The sequence below is a fragment of the Mustela erminea genome, chromosome 12 (assembly GCF_009829155.1).
Source record: "Mustela erminea isolate mMusErm1 chromosome 12, mMusErm1.Pri, whole genome shotgun sequence".
Taxonomy (NCBI): Eukaryota; Metazoa; Chordata; class Mammalia; order Carnivora; family Mustelidae; genus Mustela; species Mustela erminea.
This window is the reverse complement of record NC_045625.1, coordinates 10,533,219-10,539,218: the sequence shown is the minus strand read 5'-3', so window position 1 is coordinate 10,539,218 and position 6,000 is coordinate 10,533,219. Positions and strand designations below refer to the sequence as shown.

General features: G+C 55.0%; 1 protein-coding gene across 1 annotated transcript in view; it reads left to right on the top strand.

The window, feature by feature from the left end:
- Positions 1–709: 709 nt before the first annotated feature.
- Positions 710–6,000, top strand: part of NEK6 (NIMA related kinase 6) — a 79,988-nt gene continuing 74,697 nt past the window's right edge. Inside the window, exon 1 of the mRNA XM_032308760.1 lies at positions 710–846. The gene's annotated coding sequence lies outside the window, so the exon portion shown is untranslated. The remainder of the gene's footprint in view (positions 847–6,000) is intronic.

The following is a 6,000-nucleotide window of genomic DNA, read 5'->3' as shown; positions in this document are numbered from 1 at the left end:
TGTGTGAACCAGGCACGGCCCTTCTTGGGGGAGGGGGTGGGTGTCTGTTCCCTTAAGAAGTGCACCACGGAACTGAGCAGGCAGCTTTTGGGGCCTTACGTGGGGCCTCTGTCTCCTTAGAGGGGGTCTTAAGCATTCATTAGTAGAGCCTTCCAGAAACTTTTGCACATTGGCTTTTACTGTCTTGGGGTCCACAGGATTTGGGGGGTTCCAGATGAGGAGATGCTGGCACTTTGAGGGCAAGGAGCCGCACCTTCACCACCATGTGGAGATAGACCTGGAGCCTACTTCTGAATGTGTGTTTGCATTCAGTAGGCACATAATAAGCGCTAGCTGACTGGCCAGTGTGACCAGGACCGAGAATGGAGCAATGTTAGTAGATGGGTCCCCAAGGAAGCGGGGGAGGGGTTCACGAAGTTCGCTGACCTCAGACCCTAATCCTAAATCTCTAGAATCTGAGAAGGGGGGGAGGGGAGTCTGCTGGGTCTGACTCGCCCTGAGAGTATGGGCCTCAGTTTCCCCGTCTTTGAAATGGGGGGCTCGGCTGGTCGAATCACTCGCGGTCTGAGGAGCTCCGGGGCGCGGAAGGGTCCCAGCGCCGTGCGGTAGCCGCGGGGCGCCCCCCGGGCCCAGCGTGGCGGCAGCGCGCACGAGCGCAGGGGGCGGCGCGGCCCCGCGGTGGGGAGGGGCGGGAACGCGCGCGGGCCCGCGCAGGCGGCGGCGGAACCCAGCGGACGGGCGTGCGGCCGCGGCGCCGCCGACTCGTGTGGGACCCTCCGCTCCGGCCGGCCGCCCGCCGGGCCGCGCGCCGCTCCTCCCGCCAGCGGCCGAGCCACCCGCGCTTCGGTGAGTGGCCTGGGACCGGGGCCCGGCAGGGTCGGAACGGGGAAGGGGCGGGGGCCCGACGGCGGGGCGGTCACCCCCAGCCGGGGTGACGGGGGTGCGCGCGCGCGCGCGCGCGGCCGCGACTCGGCGGGGGACAGCGGGCGGGGGTGCACGCGGGAGGGCCGGGGCGCGAGTGAACCAGCGAGGTCTCAGCGTGTCGGCGGCCGTGCGTCCGAGCGTGCGTGGGCGGTGTGTGTCTGTGTGTCCCGGGGTGTGCGCCCGGGAGGGGTGTGCGCGCTGGGGCGGACATGGTGTGTGTGCACGTCGGAGGGTCTGGGTTGGGTGACTTGGGGTGAATGTGTGCGGGGGACACAGGCATGGCTCCCCTGTAGCCATTTATTGTTTACTATTTGCCGGGGAGTGTGCCAAGGACTTCACGTGGGATCCCATTTTTGTGAAGGAGTTGTGTGGGTTCAGGGAGTATGTGTGCACACGTGGGTGAGCGTTCACAAGTGATTTGTGTGTGCATTAGTGAGCTTGGGAGGACAAAAGTGTCTGTGTACGCCACGAAATAGTATTTTGTGCCCAGGAGTGTGTGAGTGTGTTTACTATGGAGGGTGAGTGTCCCCCGCCTTGCACCCACCAGGGGTCTTGTAGGATGTGTCCGCCCCTGGCCCCCATGCCAGGGAGCCCACGGAGAGAAGTAGGCTGGGGGTGGGCACCCAGTGGGTGCTGGGCCTTGTGTGGTGACTGAGGGCGGAGGTCAAACCCGCAGAGCTAGGGTGGGCTTGGCAGAGTAGGGGAGGCCTTGGAGCCAGGCCTTGGTGGGGCCAACTGGCAGGACCCAGGATGCTCCTGCTGGGCTGGGGCTCTGGTGGGCCTAGCAGAGCTAATTGGCCTGGTACTAGAGGACTTGTGTTCAATTCTTCCTAAATACCCCTCTGGGTCTCTTGGGTTTGTTCTTGCCCCTCTCTGGCCCTGGCAGATTATAACCTTTCCCCCAGGCCTTTGGGGTTCACAAGGTCCTGACCCTGGGAAGCCCAAGGGTCCTAGGACACTTGTCTGTGTATTGGAGGGTCTCTCCCTCTCTGCCTGCTCTGCTAAGTAGATATTAATCTGATTTATTCATTTGTTGAGCCTGGGCTCCGAGCATGAGCCCTCAGGACAGTAACAAATTGATCACAGCAGGCTTGGGACACCGGTTTCCAAAGTCTGTCCTGCAGCTTTGACGGGCCGTTTTTTGGGGGGGGCTTTATAAATGTCGAAAATCTCTGCTCTCGAAAGTCTTCATTGCTTTAAGGGCAACTTTAGAAACACTGAGCTCCCTTGTTCGCCCTGAATTTTCAAAACTCAGCTTGCCTTTCTGCGGGGAAAATGTCGTGCGCAGGCAAATCTTGGAGGCACATTTAAAAATCGTGGTGTTAATGGAAGAAGAATTTCATTGAAAGGGACGCGGAGAGCCGAGCCGGCTGGAAGCGTCTGTTCCCAACGCAGCAGCTTCCCGAGTGAACTTTGGACGTCTTCTTTTAGCAAACAAAACCTGGAAGGAAACAAAAAAGATCCACATTCTTTTTCTTTTTTGTCCTAAAAAAATGAAATACACACACACACACACACACAAAATACCTTCTGGGTTTGCTGGAAATGCTGCCTCTCCTCTCCCCTCAAGGCCGGGCCCTCCCTCCATTCCCCACCCCCAAATAAAATATGCCTGTGGGGAGCTGTGAATGAGTCACTCCCTGGCAGAGAGCCCCACGGGCAAACATTTGGGAAGGTTCTTGCCTAACTTCCCAGAAGAAAAGGCCAGGATTTATAAATGGTCCCTGTGGTGTTGTCAGCCTCTGCCGTCCCGGTCTACTTCGGAAATGACTAAAAAGTAGTTTCTGTATTCAGAAAATAAAGTCTCAGACTGAAGCAGTGGCCCAGGTTGGTCTGGGCTTCGGGCCATTCAGATTGTTCAGGTTTCAAGAATGGAAGCTCCTGGCTTTGGGTTGGAGGTAGGGGGGTGGGCATTTCCAGTGGCCCTGAGCAAGGAGCGAGCAGGGAAAGGGGATGACGGGAAGGCATGTTTAGGGAGGACCTCCTGTGCAGAGAGACAGAGAGATCCCGCCTGGGGCTGCTGAAAGGAGGTTGAGGCAGAGTCCTGTCACCTGCTTGACTTCAAACCTGTCCTCTGCACCAGGGATGTGACCCTTGTCTCCTGAAGGTGCACCGATGGGGTGCCCAGTGCTTTCATTCACACCTGCTCCTTTAATCTGCCCCATGAGGTAGGGGGTTGTCATCTCCATTTTACAGATGACGTAACTGAGGCTCAGAGAGATGAAATGCGAGGCATGGTTTCATGAAAGGAGCCCAGACCGAATGGCCACCATTTATCAAAGGTATGCTGTGTGCCAGGCATGGTGCCAAAAGCTTTAAGGGTCTTCATTCATTCAGTCCACTCAGCGACACGCAGATGGGAGCTGTCATGACGCCCATTTTACAGGTGAGGAAACTGGGGACACGGAGAGGTGAAGTCATGCACCAGAGGTCACGACTGCTATGCGTTTGGCCCTGGGATTGAACTCAGACTTGTCTGAGCAGTGCCCGCACTGTCTTCCCACAGGACCTGGAAAGTCATGGTCCCTGTTTTCCAGGTTCTTCTGGGGCTGGGCTCCTCGCCAGGCTCCCAGCTTGGGGGGAGAGGCCTTCCTGAAGGGGCGTGCTCTCCTTCCTTGTCCTCTCCTGCCCCTCTGCTGTGGACAACCCACACCCAGGGCCGGGACTGTCAGCTTAGAAAGGGCTCACAGTTCACATTTTTTTCTTTCCTCATGAAGTGCCAGAGATTGGTTTCAGAAGGGAAGTGTCAAAACAATCGTCAAAAGGAGAAGAATATCCCCTTCCTCTTCTCTGGTCAGACCAAGCAAGGGAGTTAGAGCAGGGAGGGAGGAAGACCCTGGTGAGTCATCCAAGATGAAATGCGGGTTGGCATCTCCAGGCCTGTGCGGGGAGGAGCCCGCTGGACCACTGCCCTCAGGAAGCGCCCAGTGTGTTCCAACCCTTGGTGATGGCAAGTTACCCCTGGACTCCCCGTTCTGAACATCTGACAACAGGATCATTTCTACATAGGTTTCTTGTCACTCGCTGTTCTGGCCGTGTGCCTGTCTCTCTGCCTCATTCATTTCCTTTCTTATCACGGGCTTCAAGACGCGGTTCCCGAAAGGAATGTAGTGTGTGAGGACTGTGCGGTTTGGGGGTGTGCGGGCAGCCCTGCAAGGGTTCCTTTGATGTTGGAAGGAAAAGGTATTTCTCTCCCAAGTATGCTCTGCGAATTGATGAACATTTGCAAATTGCTTTGAGATGCGTTAATTTAAGGTGTGAAATAATAGATCTTGTGCGAAGGCTCAGCCACGTTTCTGGCATTGATGGATTTCTCTCCCGTCTGGCCTGTGATTTGGGGAGGTAAAAATAGTCCTTGTTTCTACATTTTTTCATCTTTATTTATTTATTTATTTATTTCTGCTGATGTCATTCTTCTGAAGCGGTGTGTACATCAGCATGGACCTTCCCTTGGCTGTCACTGCGGATGGTTGCCAATATGCTGGTCACCAGGACGTGCAAGGGTCCTGGGGAGCAAGGGTGCTCCTGGGGTATGTGTAGGGAGGTCATCTGGGGTGGTCTCCCCCTGGGTGTGTGAAATTGCTTTGAAACGAATGGGAGGTAGATGGCCAGGATTCACCCAAGAGCCTCAGTGGATTTTTTGGTATTTGGCCATTTTATATCTGACTCTGGGGTAGTGACAAGATGGTCTCTGGGGAAATGTTTTTTTATTTTATATATATATATTTTTTAGTGATTTATTTATTTATTTATTTAAGGCGAGCCCATTGCCCACTGTGGGGCTCGAACTCATGACCCCAAATCAAGAGTCAGATGCCCCACCGACTGAGCCAGCCTGGTGCCCCCAAAATGTTTTTATTTTAAAAAGAAAAAATTAGGTCATTCAGTGGCTTCACTCATTCCTCTCTGAGCTGGGTGACATGCTCACAGCCCCTTCTTTGGCCCAAACTGAATTAGAGCAACAGCCTCCTCAGACTCCGCTTCCAGACAGGACCAGACATTGGGGCACATCGGTTGGTGGTGTAACTTCCTGTGACGTTCAGTTTGGGAACTTGACCGTGGTGTGTGATCTAGCATTTTGACATCTGTCCCTCTAACAGACTCGCCTGTGTGGAAACAGACCCACATACACAGCCTCTGCTGTGTTGTCTCCAACTTTGGATTTTTCCACAGACGACTGCTCTGGTGGTCTGGTGGCAAAGACCCAGTCTTCTGGCCAGGCCTCTCGGCATCCACCAGCAGGATCACTGCACCCCAAACCCAATGGGCGGCTTTGGCTGGGCTCTGGGGGACAGATGAGTGAGGGGCCTGCAGACCTGAAAAGTGCAGCCGGGATCTGAAATGCATTCAGTTCCAAGGACCTTGATCCACATGGAGCCTTTCTTCCTTTCTCTTCCACATCTGCGTGATGGTGACCTCATAGAAAAGAAAAAGGGGCTTTATGTAGGAATTCCATAGAGTGTGAAGGAATTTCTGCAAGGGAAGGGGGGAGGGAAGCTGCCATTGAGAGCCAGTCGGGCTGCATTTCCTTGAGTTGTTTAAGTCTCATACTTCAGAATTGGGCTGGAGGAGGGGCAGTGCTTGACCTTGGAGAACGGAGCTGGCGCCTTAGGGGAGACCTCCCCCAAGCCTAAGACTCCCTTAGAGGAGAACTCCTCAAAGTCCCCAAGTTGTAGTTGCGGAGATGGGACGAACCCCTCGCTGCAGGTGAGCAGCAGAGTCACCCCCAGGGGCTCTCCCCAAGGCCAGCCCTCGCTTTTCCTTGTTGTCCCCAAAGTCTTTGACAACTGGGAGTTGTCAGGAAGAGATTTGCAAAGGGGTATTGGGTACCCTGCAAATGACCTTTGGCTCTACCCCCCAAAAATACAGTAGGCTCACCATCCAGAGAAGAGCCACATGCCCATTTTATAGAATGGAAACTGAGGCCCAAGGAGGGGAGGGTGCGAACCCACAATCACATTAAGAACTTGAGGTTTGACACCAAGTGGAGTGAGGTGGGGTGTCCCAGAGCAAGTCATTTGTCTCCTCGAGCCTCAGTGTCCCCATCTGGGAAACAGACAACATTATGACCTCCAA